At 41.0% G+C, this 15,187-nt stretch overlaps 1 long non-coding RNA gene across 2 annotated transcripts in view; it reads right to left on the bottom strand.

Annotated features, from left to right (window-relative positions):
- Positions 1–15,187, bottom strand: part of LOC135281386 (uncharacterized) — a 270,224-nt gene that overhangs the window by 82,607 nt on the left and 172,430 nt on the right. Inside the window, exons 6-7 of one of the 2 annotated variants that reach the window (XR_010348043.1) lie at positions 4,345–4,452; positions 2,586–4,245 (exon numbers count right to left, since the gene is read on the bottom strand). This is a non-coding gene — a long non-coding RNA (uncharacterized LOC135281386). Of the gene's footprint in view, positions 1–2,585; positions 4,246–4,344; positions 4,453–15,187 lie in introns of those variants that run through there. The other variant, XR_010348041.1, reaches the window with a different exon arrangement.

Below are 15,187 nucleotides of genomic sequence, written 5' to 3'. Positions count from 1 at the left end.
GTGGCACTACTGCTAGAGAAAACACAAAAGTAATTTAGTTTTAAAGGGGAAATGAAAGTTTTAAAGCAGTTTAACATTTCTGTGAAACTGTAATGGTTGGAGATGACTGGATTGAGTCGATAAAAAGTACTAATTTCAATAGTAACTCACGCCTTAATTCTCCTCACAGCAACAAACCTCCCTCCCTCCTTTCTGGCACACAATATAAATACTCTTTACACCACAATCAATAGAACCTGGGAGAGAAAAAATATTCATTTTTATTCCTCAGAGGCTTCATAAAGACCAAGTTTCCCCTAAGCTCTTATTTACTCCTATGTAAATGGCATTGGTTTTGTAATGAGGTGTAATCACCAGCACATCATTCATGTTCCCTTCCTCTCTTCTAGATTTACCACCCAGTTTCTCCACTGGTGCCTGGGCTCTCAGAGCCAGGAAGTGGTGATAAGTCTGTCGCAGGCAATGCCCTGTTACCAGTGATTACATTTAAAAAGTCAGTATTTCCAAAACACAGCCCTGCAAAGGACAGCCAGGGACACCTGGTGGGAACAATGCTGTGACATCAGCTCTTCCTTGCATCCCTAGAGAAATGCAGAGGCTGAGTGGAAACTTCCTGAAGGTCTCCACACTTCCCTGTACACCTCACAAACCCTTGAGCATGGTGTGGTGGGTGTAGCCCTGACCATGCCTGCTGGGTAGCTGCCATTCCTCACTCTGCTTTGGTCCAGCTAATGGGCATTTGCTCAATTCCACGTGTTCCAGCACTTAGCACTTGGCCCCAGAGAATATCCTGTGATTAATGCATCAAAAGACTTGTCTTAAAATCCTCCTCCCCTCGCTTTCCAGCATTTTATTCTCTCAGTTACATTTTCTCTTTGTTCCATTCTGCAAACCCTAGTGTAAATGTTTTTTGAGTAATTAATGTGTCAAATACCAGACCTGAATTTTCATGGGCAATTAGTGGGCTGAGTAAAGCCAGCAAAACGCATTTCAGTTTTAATAGTGAATTGTGGCTCATTTGCTGTTTTGCAGAAATGTATCCTGGAATACTGAGAGCTTCATATGCCTGTATATTTTTTATTTCTGTTTCATCTACCAAAGCTCCCTTTCCTTTTCCATTTTTCACCACATACAAGATGCTGCTTGTAGTCTATTACAATTTGCATATTGTCCTTCTGCCTCATCGATAATTGATCAGGTTAACATCTGCTTTCTGCTGGTGCCAGGAGAAATTTGTTTGCTTCTACAGGACTCTGTAATTCCTCCAGGCCCCACAGAATTGCACTTCCCAAAAGAGAGGTGCCACGTGCCCCCCACAGCAGCACAAGGCACACAGCCTGCCCACGTGGCTGTCCGTCCCTGAGGGGCTCTGGAGAGGCTCCAGGGCTGTGTGAGGGCTCACCAGCTGAATTACCCATGGTGGCACAGCCAAGTTGTCTATTGTAGGCAATGCAATAACATCATAAATAGGATTACAGAGGAACCTCACACTCCTCAAAGTCCTGCTGAAAGCATGAGGCACCCGCTGTGAGGAGAGCAGGTGAAGGCTCCAAAAACTGCCCAGGGAGAAGGACTAGTGTGCAGATTTACCAACAGGACATGTATCTCCAACCAATTTATAAGTGTGGAAACTACATTGCTTTGATATTGCAGGGCTATTAGAATGACTTTTATTCTCTCCACAGTTTCTGGGAATTCAGCTGTCTGATTCAAAAAATACCAGAACCAGAATCAGTTCAGCTTAGAGACAAGCAGTCAAAATGATTAGCAAGGCAAGGAGCTGGTTCAGTCTCAAGGACACAGCATAGTAGTCTGAGTGGCACAATCCATCACAGGTTGGATGTACCATAATTGTACACCACAGATTTGTAAATAACCTCTTTCTTGGTGTCTGTGTTGACAAGGAATAATATATGTGAGAGCTCCCTTGGTAGATTACCTTCTGTCTAAACACACCATCCTGACACTTAAGTGTTCCCAGGGCATCTTTAGGAGGTTCCTGAGGAGCATCAGAGGAGGATGAGTCTGAACAAGGCAGTGTAGCAGAGGCATGCCCTGACCTGGAGGGCAGGCTGACCTTCCCACCCAAAAGAGCTGCCTTTCTTGGGCACAGCTAAAATGGTTAAGATTAGGACAGAAGTATGCACCAAGGTTGTTCTATTTTCTCAAATACACTGTGCCTTAGAAGGAATAGATGTGCTTTCATTAAAAAGATGGCCACTCTCACTGGAATCTACAATTCCAAGCATATCTAGACAAACCCCTACTAGCACCAAAATACAGATTCTCACTGCTGCACAGTAATGAATGCAATGTCCCATCAATGCCATGGGACCCAAAGGGCTCTCAGGCACAGGTAGAGTATGGGAGAACTGTCACACAAGGAGTGCACAGGAGGGACAAATTGCAGATCATGTTCCAGTAATCCATAACAAAGAATGAAGACCAAAAGTCCAGTTACTGAGGAGAGCAGAATGAGAGAGAATTTGTCAAACATCAGTAGACAATGCCAGATGGGATGACAAGTTCTAAATGCAGTTGGTAGCTTTGGGTGAACAGTTTGAGACAAAATGAGACTTCTCTATTGCTTTGGAAGGTACCAAGCACCCACCTCAAAGAGTAAAGCCCTCTCCAGGTACCTCTACTTCAACTTGCCTGACTTCATATCACCAGCCCAGGGTCCTCCTGTGCAGGACACCCTAACTGGGCCCTTTGCTCACCTGGATGTGTTTGTTCCTGTCAATTACCTGCTGTTGTAGTGTCATAAAACTCCTGTGTCTTATATACACAGGGATACATAGGACACTTTTTCATATTTCACCTACTCTGTGCATGGCAGTATAGCTGCTCTATTGATACTCACATTAAAAACCCCAGAAATTCATTCCAGAAAGATATTTCTCAAAATTTCAGATATTTGATTCACAACCCACTCCTTCCTCCCCAAGACCTACACTGTAGGCAATAGCACCTCTAATAAGCTTAAGGGAAAATAAAATACATCAAGGAGGATCAAGCAGAGTTGCAGCAGTCAAACCCCACACCAGACACGCAGGCAGGTCCCTGCTATGAAGCCAAGAAAGAGACAAAGAAAAATGAGTTGTCAAGGAGATGATTCTACTGAAGAGACTCCTCCTGGAGCTGGACATCTGGGTGCTTCACATGCCAAGTTTAAATCATCAGTCAGCTGGCTGTGGGGGTTGAGGGGTGCAAAAGGAGTAAATGTTCATTGCCAGAGCTGGGAAGGGGGTGCTGCAGCACAGATCCCAGGCTGCAGCTGCTGCCTCCCCACCTCCGAAGTCGGCTCATCCTGAAGGGATGGGGCCAGAGCAGCTCCCCAGCACCTCACTTGCTCCAAAAGGCTTTCCAGCTGTTTTTTGCAGATCCAAGTTTCACTTTAAGGCTATAACTTTTGAGTGTTTCCCCACCATGACAGCAGGTCTTATTTTCTATTTGAATTGCACAGACCCGAAGCAAAGCTCATTTGTATGGATTACAGGAAAACAAATACAAACTCACACCCTGAGACAGGCAGGCCTCCTAAAGGAGAGCTCCAGCCCAGTTACTCAACCCTATATCCTTCCATTTTCCAAATTATTCTTTCAGAGTATTTTCAGTGCTCTTTAAGGACAGCATATTTCTAGACAATTAAGACAGCCAGCTGTCTGTAGAGACTTTGGCAAAGAAACTGTCTTATCAGCCCGCCTTTTTCACCTAAAATATAAATTTTGAGCACCTGGTTACATGTAAAATTATATGCAAGAAGCTTCTGATCATCACATGGATATCAGCAATGCATGAATTTCTGGAGTCTGGACTGGAGTCCCAGCTTTACACTCTCAAGGCTGGCATTTGAAGGAAGAATAAAACACAGAAAAAGTATAACATTAAAATATTAAGCATGGTTTACGAGGTTCATGGTTTATAAGAATCTGCAAATCTATGCAAGAGTTTAAATATCCTGATAACTGCAAATTGGGAAGAGAAAAAAATCTATAGGAGGGGAAAAATATAATGGTTAGCACTTGAGTTTTAAGTCGAGTTTACAGTTCTTTCTAGGATGGCAGAGTATGGATGTCATTTATCTTCAGTTTCAGCAATAAGCCTGAATTTGCTCTGTTTTCAAGCTTTGTTCATCACATGCACCATGCTCAGGGCTTGTGTTTTTCTTTAGTTTACTGATGGTCTTATTATATCCTTATTCATGAGAAAAACACTGTATTGCCCTGGTATTAAAATTGTCTCCTGCAAAAGGGGAGATGTTCTGAAGTGAGATATAATTTACAACTTCAGAATACTGGAATAACTTTGGGTAAAAATCTGCAGCATTCATGAGTTTTATACCTGAAGTCAGAGAGGCTTACAATCAGCAAAAGAGGAAAGTCCCAGTTAAGCTCTTCACTTCCATCAGGGAAGACTGACAAGCACAGAACAGGGAGAGCACTGCTGGACCTGAAATATGCATTGAAGATGAATTAATGAGAGGGGCTTGGAATGACTGGGCTTGTCTACCTCAATTTCATGTTCCCCTCAAACTCAGCAGTATCAGTTTCCCACCAGGTCTACCTGTTGATCATGTCTTAGGTCAAGATTTCTGAATGTTTCTATCTGAGAGGAAGGATGTCTACAAAAATGACATTGGAGTCAAATACATATTGTCTAACTCAATGTCCATCTGACTAATGGAAGAACAAATATGAAGATTTTAAGGTGACCCTTGAAGCCAAGAAATTCATGGGAGCTCCTTAATACTACTACAATATTTAGCGTAGTCCCTAGCCAACATTTCCAGTGAAAACAAGGGGATGCTCCCTTTGTTCCAATCCAAGATCAGCAGATCCTCAGTCCCTGTTATTGAACCACCTTTAGACAGAGTCTGAAGTCTATTAATTTTGTCTGCCAAAACAGAGCCAGTTCCCATTGTGAGGACAGGACACTGAAACCATTGGCTTCTGCCCATAAAGTTATCAGCTGTGTTTCCACAGACTTTGTTTCATGCGTTTTCATAACCTTTAAGTTTCATTTTTGTCTGAACTCAGACCTGTCAGGCTTTTGGTCAGCTCTGTAACCCTTGTAGTTATCAGCACTTCATCCCACTGACAAAAATCTCCTGGAACTTTCAAAAACATATCAGGGAAAAAAAATACCAAAATTGCAGCCCACTGAAAAAATAATTTCTATACCTTTACAAAAAGAGAAAAACACCAGACTCTGATAAAAAAGGTTCAAGGACGTAAATCAGACTTAACCCTCACTTGCACCTTCTATTAAGGCTTAAACCTGAAACTATGTGCTATTAGCTTGGGTTTTGGTTTAAAAATGAGCTAGCAATGGCACTAGTAACCAAGCAACAGTAATTGCTTCTCTGAGATTAAACCACAACATGACATTAAAGCTCTGCTACTGAACTTCCCTACAAAGGTGCAAAATTTTTGCAGGCAGAAGTTAATTATGTAGAAGGGCAATTTCAATTTAAGTTGCAAGAGTCTCTGAGCTGTACGGAGGCAGGAAACAATGAGGTCAAGAGTTCAGCCTACCTGAGTTTTAAATCTAGAGCAGGATTATTGTAGCTTCCAATTTATAATTGATGCATCCAGCCTCTCAAAATAATTTCAACTAAATCAAAATAAATTACCTTTAAATAACTGCTATCCAATAATATGATTGGACTCCACAGATTTTACCATGGCTGCAGCTGTTAGAATTCCACTTCTAAAGTGGCAATACTACCATGAATAAGAACTAGAGGGCATTGTATAGCTTATAACCAAACTAGAAAGTTCAAGCTTCTTTTTATGAACATTCAAACCTATTTCCAGATAGCCAGCATGGCTCTTTGTGTTTACAGATATGAAATGACTCATTTGGACTAATTATCTCTACTTGAGAGTACCATCACTTTACAAATTATCTCTATCCTTTCTATCAACACATATGGATCCTTTTATTTATTCTTAAATCTAAATTAATTAAAAATTAAGAGTCAAGCAGCTTTCTTATTTGAGTGTTACACAACTCATGTGATTTTCAGGTATGAAATATTTAAAGCCATATCTAGGTTCTAGGACAATTTTCTGAGGGTAGCTGGAAAAAGGAGAGTGACATTTTGCAATCCACAATATCTTTTAGTTTGATATAGGGGAATGGGACAGAGCAAATATTATTTAGAACATCGGTTGAGTGTAGAGGAATTGAAAAGAGGAAGGTGAAAGGAAACACTGAAGGCAAACTAGAATCCTGGAATAGGTAACAGCTTATGAACTTGGACCTACTTTGCCATGGTTTTCCTGCATGTGCTCTGATAAGACTATCAGGTCTTTTTATGCTTCTGTTCTCCATCTGAAAAATGAGAATATCACTTCTCATTTCTCCCCCTTAGAGGTCAGTGTGAAGATAAACCTTACAGAAAATGCCATGGCCATGAAATCTAAAGCTCCTGAGACAGGATGAACAGAAAGACAGAAAGGCAAGGCTCAAGAGATCCTGAAGGACAGACATGTCTCAGAAATGAGGGAGTGGCTGATGGTTTCAACACTGCAATACAAACTGACACCACTTTGGCACTTGCAAATCAGTGACACATGCTTGGTGTGGGGTTCTGCTGACTGAGGTTGTGGTGGATGGAGTCCACACCTCTGCCATATCTGAGGTCCTGTTGCTTTCCACTGAGAACACCACAAGTTTCCCCCCTGGTGGCAAATATTCCAGATATTTCTCATAGCTGAGAGTGCGGGAGTGGCTCCTGCAGCACATTGAACCATGCCAAGAGTCTGTTGCTTAAACAGTTTCCTCACACCAGAAGGCACAGAGGCATTTTTGTCACTTGCACAGCAGTTGCCATTAGGAAGTCAATGTTTGCCAACATATCAACCCAGTAGGCTGCAATTGTTCCATATGCTTAGAATATGGAATTTCTGTGGTAACCGTCAAATATCCAAGTGCTAATAGTGACTGTTCTCCAAATATTGTTATTTTAGCTCTTTTCTCAGAGCCAAGGAGGAAATGGACTTCTCATCCAACTCCTTTTCACCCCCCACTGGTTTTCAATAAAAGTTTATTTTTTTTAACAGGGTTAATGATACAGCAATTCTGTCTTTTCCTGTTGTCGCAGTTCCTTTTCAAGTCCACTTTCAACAAGACAATAATCACTTCCTTCTGGAGTACGGGGGAAGAAATCAATGTGTGTTTTTCTGATACTCAAGTGATAGGATGTGATGAGCAGATGAGACCTAAAATGCTTGGCTTTGTCAGGAGAGAGCACATTATGTCAAAAGCAAAGCAAATATCAAAATTTCTCAGCTGAATACAGAAGATTATAATGTTTAGCCTTAAAGAGATGAAACATCTGGAACAGTATCCACTTCATAGCTCCAGATCCCACATACTAAGCTCTGACACTAATATCAGTATTCCAGTATCAAAGCTAATTTGAAGATCACTGTTCTGAGAGAGTTCAACTTAGAAAGAAACCTAACAGCAACAAAATTATGTTGTTGAAGGCAGCACAGCCTTGCAGAGAAGACTGAAGGAAGTCAGTCTCTCAGAGGTGTGTGTTTGCTCACAGATATTTGCTTTTCAAGAGGCTGGAACAGCAGTGAAATCAAAAGGAGCTCAGATGAGTTCCTCACCATTACTCTGCACAGATGTGAACTGCTCCCTCACTGGCAGCCCTGTGGTCAGAAGCTGAACTCACAACATTTTCTTTTCTACAAAATGACCAGAACCTTCTTACTGATATTAAAGCACCACATTTTAATTATGTTTTCTTGTGTGTTTCCCTTATTATCTGTGTATCAGGTTTGTTGAGTTTTGTATTTGCCCTCCTCCTTCCCAGAGGTAAACTGTTCAACTTAAATTTTGAGCACAGATTGCAAAAACATTCCCACTGGACTTACAGACAAGTAATGCTCTTAATTAGAGACAAGAAAACTGATTCAAACTAAATACAAACCAGCCCAGACTTCAAAACAAAGTTGGAAGGGAATTTCTTTGTTATCAAAGACAATAATTTTCTGCCCAGACTCTCATTTTTGTTTGTCCTCTCTGACCTCCCAGTTAGTTTTGGAATGCTTTCTCTGTCTGACACACTGTAGACAGAACACCCAACTACTTTGTTCACTAATATCTTTAAAAGGTAATAATTGTGATATAAAGTTAGATGTTTCCTGGGTCACTGGTTAGCACTCACTGTCAAGAGCATTCTGGACATTTAAATTCCTCTGAAGTTATGTTTACTCCATACATTCTTGCTATTTATCTGAATGTCCAGTCTTGTGCTGACTCATGCTCCTGGCCCTATCACAAAGGATTTAAGTGATAAAAATGGGTAAAACAACTCCCTTCTATGAAGGTGTTTGTTTTTAGTATCACATCAAATGCTGAAAAAGCTCCTGACACTGACTCTCCCTGAAGCTTGAGGTCTGCAAGAGAAGATGTAGGATTTAAATACAGGGACTAGTATGTAAAACCATGTAAAACATGCCAGGGCTTTTAGTAATGGAGTGACTGAATGAAGCTATGTTAATAACATACAGAAACCAAAGAAATAAAACATTTTGGATTTGTCTTTCCCTTTCTGGCCAGGTAAAATAATATTAAATGGCTTGGGATGGGGGGCAGACGAAGCTGGAAGCGTGCATCACAACAGAACAGCACAATGGATGCCAAAACCTTGCACACAGTTTCCACCCTCTGCTTGCTGTTTGACCTTGAGACTCTCCCTGCCTCCTTCCCCTGGCAGAAAGACTTTCTTTTTTAAGCCACTTCAAGATCTGCATAGGAAAATTGTTATTATGTAATTCCCATTCATTGAAATATAAGCAAAATCAAAATAACCATCAATGTCGGATTATAGTTTTATAGCATGACAACACAAATAATGTTTGCGCTCTCTGTAACACAAACCCATAAATCCTCAGTGGATTAACCTTTCAGAAACCCTTGCCAACTGTTCCTGCCACTACAGCACAATTCAAAATCTCAAGCTGCCAAAGAGCTCTGTTGCTGTTTTCAGAATGCTGCAATCAATCATGTTAAGGAAGGGAAGATGAGAGAGCAGATTAAGCAGAGACAGAAATGTTAACTTTAGAAGTAAGCTTCTAACTTTAGATTTTACTGGAAAGAACCAAACATAACTCAGAAAACTGAGAAGCTCCCTCAATTTCCCCTGCTTGGGTGGAGGATCATTTCAGCTTCACTGGACTCTTTAGCGCATCACACAAATGTATCTGTCCTACAGCACCACTTGTGCTTTGAAGGACAACCAGCTTGAAACCCAAATGCCACAGATGAGAACAGCCCCTGCAAAAGCTTCAGCTCCTGGAAAGACCAGGAGTATAAATTCCTTGGGAAGAGCTCACATTCAGAAATGCTGTGATTGGTGCTTGTTGATGTTACATCTGAATCTCGCTCTGTGTTTAAATTAGTGAGCCAGCAATGTAAGTGTGCCCCAAGGAGCTCAGTGTGAGCTGCACAACCTGCCTGCAGCAGTGCTCCACCTAGGCCTCTCATGCCAGAGGGAACTTCCTGCAGGAATTTCCTGCAATCTTGTGGTGTTTTATTTTTATAAATCTACTAATTTTCCTCTGTGTTTCATGGCTCTATAGAGCAAGAAGGATTACAGCCTAAATCTCTGTGTGTGCATGTGTATGCTTTGTATTATTTATGCTATGCACAAAATCTGTGCAATGGATGCACACACACACCAGTACTGGAATTTAGATTTCTAATTTTCATATAGAGAAAATCTACATATACCTGTTAATCTACGCACACAGGCTCATTAGACAGTGCTCTATGAACATCAATATAAGTTAATTACTCTTAGACAATGATATTCCTATAACTGAAGGTATTTTATTTTTCAGATATAAATACAGTATTTTCTTGTTTAAAGCACACATGGGCTCTCCATAGTTTCATCAATTTTTTATTTTCCTTTTCTCCCCAGGGCAGAATGCATGAATGTCACTGTCATAAAAATTAATGGAAAGGAAAAAGAAAACAAACCAAACCTGATTCCAGCCTGGTCAGACTAATGATGTGCGTGATGTTAAATGAAATCAGAGGAGTGAGCATGCAAAGGTGACCAGCACTAAAATGAAATCCCAGCTCAAACCCCTGGTATAAGGCTTTCACCAGAGATTCACTGCAGAGCCACTCCCAGAGTGGGCTGAGGGGTGGCACCAGAGCTGAGGCTCACGGCAATACAGCCTGAGAGCCACTGATATAAGCTCTTCTGACAACTTTCAATATCTGACTTCTAGGCTGTGTGTAAGGGGGAAATGACATATGTTTGCTTGTCTCATGGAGGGCTCACACAGCTAATTTCATTAAAGCTCACCAAAGGTTTCAAAATGAGGAGCCAACACTATATAAAAAATAACAGTTAGACCATAGAGGCAGGGGAGTATGATGAAAAGAAGAAAGAATAAAAGACTGAAAGCACCTTCTGAATTTCTAGATATGCTCAGATCACTTGTTCTAATTATAAATGAGCATCCTATAACACCCATTGTGCGAAAAAAATCCCCAAATAACCCCAACAAAACCACACAATGACAATTGCAATCTATAAATTAGCGATGTGAAAACTACAATTCATAATAAACTTTTCACCTCAAGGCATCCAAAGTTTGCAGTCTCTTATTTGCTCCATTTCAATACCAAGAAAATGTCATGGGTTTAAAGGAAGTCACAGGTTCTGTAGGTCCTGCTTTAGCAACCCATTTACACACAGAGATGATCCTAGTGAACTCGTTCCTGCTGGGATCGCCAGGCACTGAGCCACGGGTGGTGCCTAAACCTGGAGGGCTCAGTCAGTCTGCTCAAGTGTTTCAGCAGGAGCTTGTGCCTGTGCATTCCCAGGTCCCACAGTCCCCTCCCGTACCAGATCTAAGGCATGTTATTCATTGCTGTTACCCTGTGTCACTGCAGAATATACAAGAAATAAACTCAGCTTGCTGTAACCCATAAACAGCCAGCTAACCCTCAAGGTTTATATAAATCATGTGTATCTGCTTTAAAATTCTCCTAAGGTCAATGAAATAGCAGAGATACTATCTAGGAATGTTTTCAATGTCCTAATGACAATCCTTGCATCTGTGGATGCAAGATTTCTCACAAATTTGTTTCCTTGTATTACCGATACAGGTTTTAGCCTCTGCCTGTGTTTCCCATTTGCTCTGAGAGGATCTGGAGAAGGATGGAGCTGGGGAATGGCTCTGCCTGGTTGTCAGGATGCAAACAGCAGGTTCAAATTCTGCCACAGCAGCACGTAGCACACAGCGAGGAGCAGGGCAGGGGTGACCTGATGCATTAGTAGTCAAGAGGAGTAACCTTTGCATTCCAGTACCCAGCACTTATTGTTGCTGCCAGGCACCTCTGCACTGATTTACAGGCACTCAGCTTTGATGGGAGTGGAGGAATTTGTTTCTCTCTGAGTCAGACTGAGAGTAAGCGTGAGCTTACAAACATTGATCCAAAACACACTCACAAAAGGCACAGGAGAAGGACAAAGTACCAATTCAAGCTACACCCCTTGCTAGGAAATAGTTTTTAAGGCTAAAAAGAAAACAAACCTCCACATTTTTATCAAAAACCATGGTTGCTCACATGGAATTGGAGCTGTGATGCAAACAGTGGGAATTTAATGTTAAACATGGAAACCATCATCATAATTTGTACTTCTGGAATAAAAAAAAAAATTATGCTTCATTCTTTGATGCTTATGCAGCACACAAAGATTTGCTAACTCAAAAGAAAAAAAAAAGGTATTTCTTAGGTGAAAAACAAAACAGGAGCTAAATCTGCTCCCAGCCAAATGGCTGCTCTAGGACTGCAGTGGTTTGGACTGAAGGGCCCAGAGAGCCACCTGCAGAAATTCATTGGGAGGCTTGAGGAGGAAATTAGTTTAGGGAAACAACCTTGTATTTGGCAAAAGTAAATAATCTGCAGGTGATTTGAAATATCAAACCTCCCTGTTGGCAGATGGAACAGGAGTGGGGGCTTCAGGGGGAGCACAGAGCTGCCACAGGAAATGGTAAATTCAGGTCATACTTATGGATTACTGTAATCATAAGTTTCAAACAGTCTTTCAGAAGCTTCAGGTGTCATTTCACTGTTTCAGTAGTTCAAGAAGCAGGTAAGGAAGACTCAGGGACAGACTCTGTATCACCCACTCCTCAGTGGTTCTCTCTACTCTTTAAATGCTTATAAGCTAATTTCCACATTTAATTTTTAATTGGTCATATTAAATTACTTTTGAGACTGTCTTTTATGAAGACAGAAGTATGCTATCACTTCTATAAAACTAAACCTGTTATAACAACCCTAAATATATTTATTTAGCAGCTCTGCAGTTGCAGAATCCCTCCATCCAAGATCTTCCTCCCAAAAACCACTCTTGATTTCCACCACTTACTGCTCACAGAGTAATTTCTGATTACTGGTTCCTTACCTGCCTTATTTTGCAGCCTTACTTACTCCTATGCAATCCTAATATCTGTAAGCATGAACATGAGTTAGAGACACGTGGATTTACATGGATGCACGTATGACAAAGCAGGGAAATCTGGAGCTCTTTGAAGGAGACTGTGACCCACCGTGGATCCCCAGGGCACACACAGGAAGGGCCCTGAGTGCTGCACAGCCAGCTCTGTAAAGTGCTGCAATCCTTTTGGCACACCACAAACACCAGCATGTCTCTCCAGGTATGGCTCCTTTTTATCTCTTTAATTTGGGGCACATTCGTGAGGATTTATTTTCACTGCATGCACTGTTTCATTTGAAAGCTACCCAGGGTAATTTGAGACAGATGCCAAATACAAATTTGGTAAGTAAAACTGGAGCAAAAATTAAAAAAAAACAAACAAAACAAACCCAAAATATCAAAAATCCAAACCCTGAAAGAAAACATCTTATTGGACAGATAAGCATAAACTATAATAAAGAACAGAATTACTGGATAAATTAATGAATATGACTACTTGGTGGAGAAGTCAACACGGTTTGTGCTATGACCCTCAAAGCTACTGCTGCTCAAAGCTCCTTGCTAAGAGTTCTTTGAAGAAACCAACAAGCACAGGGATAAAGGAGTTTGAGCTGGTATAGTCTATTTGTATTTCCAAAGGATATCTGACAAGGTCCCTCATCAAAGCCTTTTAAAGAAGCTGTGCTGTCATGGGATGTGAGGGCATGCTCTGTCACAGATAAAGGGATGGTTGAAGGATAGGGGCCAACAGCAGGGCAGATTCCCCCGTGCAGGAGATTACTGGGGGATCCCAGGTGCCCAGACCAAGCCTGCCCAAAATGGAGCTTGCAAAGGGCACCAGCAGCGAGCAATTACCTGACAAAGTCTTCTCAGGATACCAACTTTTCCAGGTAAAACTATTTTTCCCAGGGAACTTGAAAGCCACCTGTGGAGAGGTGCAGGAGGCTCTTATGATACTGAAAGGCAAATCAGTTCCTATACTGATACACATAGCACAATGCATATAGGAAAAATTGCTCAGGTTTGAATGCACAGAAATACATTCTGAACTGCTCACCACTGAGAAAGACACCTCAAATTGTGAGAAGCTGGTTTGGTGAAAGTGGCAGCCCACTTCTCAGTCACATCCCAAAAAGAATTTGGTGAAATCAGACAGAGAATGTACTAAATGTTTTCAAAAGTACAGCTTCCACACAGAAAACTGTCACACAGCCTGACTGCCATGATCTTGCAGAAGAGGTGAAGGAAGGGATATGACAGAAGTCTGTAAAATCATGACTAGCACAGAGAAAGAGCTAACAAAGGAAGCAACAGCTGCTCCATCTCTATTCTGCTACAGGAGAGAGGGACTGCAATAACAAAAAGGCAAGATATAGAGAAGCAAAATAAGGTATTACTCCCCAGAATATGAAAATCTTCTGGGGTAGTGATTATTTATATGAGTCCAAATATCAGCTAGAGAAAGTACTGGAAGAAAAAGTCACAACAGTTTGTAAAAACAAAGCAAATCATTAAACAAGAAGTAAGCAGGAGAATATTCCAGGATGTCTTTGCCTTGTTTCTGACTTTTCCTCTGGCACTGAGCTGGACTGTTGCTGGATTTCCAGCCTGCCCTCCTACAGTCTGTTCTATAAGGCTTCAGTGGGGTATGTTTTACTGAGAACTTTAACACTAGAGAAGAACATAAAGTTTTCTGACAGCATTTGCAGTTGTAGGAGGAATGAATCTGACTCCAAGAGTGATGACAGCAAGATCTGACTCCTTTTTCACCCTTACCCCTCTCCCTGTGCTTTTGCTTGGGGTGCTGGTTTTTAGTGCCATGGCTGCAATGGAGCATCAAGTTCCCTCCTTGCTCACACACTGAAATCAGTGGGGTTCTGTGTTTGGAACAGAAGGCTGAATTGGGTGGTCATTGCTCCTCCGAAAAATGATTTGGATAATTTATTACTTTAAGTAGTAGCACGAGGTACAAAACCTACATAGCTCGGCTCCTTAACTTTTGGAGTTGTGATGTTCTGTAATGTTGAGATCAGAACATAAAATGAACACTTAGCAGTTTAATTCACCATAAAGAAAGAACTTTATTGTCATGAAATGTTCTTGTTGGAAATGTTGTTTCTTCTTCATTTCGCAAAAATAACAATACCCCAAGGGGAATGTAGAGTTGTGAGAATATAAGCTTCAGACTTAAATAAATAATCCAAACCAAAAATAGTTCTTTCCACTGATAGTTCAACTCCACAATGTAAAGGTGTTATTGTTAATACTAATTTTATGACCAAATCTGGATGATAATTCAGTGTCTCTTTAGAGTTCACATAAAACCAGATAATTGACATCCACAGGGTATCTGATTGGTCTTTATCCAGTTCTTTCATTTTTTTGGCTGTGCAGTAATGTCTGTTTTCCTTATCTGAAGGAAGTCTGATCAAGACAAAACAGAAATACAGAACTTAAAAGACTGGATTCATACTTGTCTCAACTATGGTTTGATGCTGACAATTTCCCAGCACATGAATTAGGCCAGTAGTTTTATCAGCATTTATCCTAAGGTTCATCTTGGAGTCAAGTCTCTCTTGTGTGAAGCCATGGGCACCAACAGAATCAATAATAAAGTGGAAGGACTCAAAATCAGAGTAAGATCTCAGTATGCTCACATCTGGATCTCTTTGCTCAATTATAATGAAAAATATTTCA

Source organism: Passer domesticus, chromosome 15 (genome assembly GCF_036417665.1).
Source record: "Passer domesticus isolate bPasDom1 chromosome 15, bPasDom1.hap1, whole genome shotgun sequence".
NCBI lineage: Eukaryota > Metazoa > Chordata > Aves > Passeriformes > Passeridae > Passer > Passer domesticus.
Note: the sequence above shows the minus strand (reverse complement) of the source record. Positions and strands in the feature narration are given on the sequence as shown.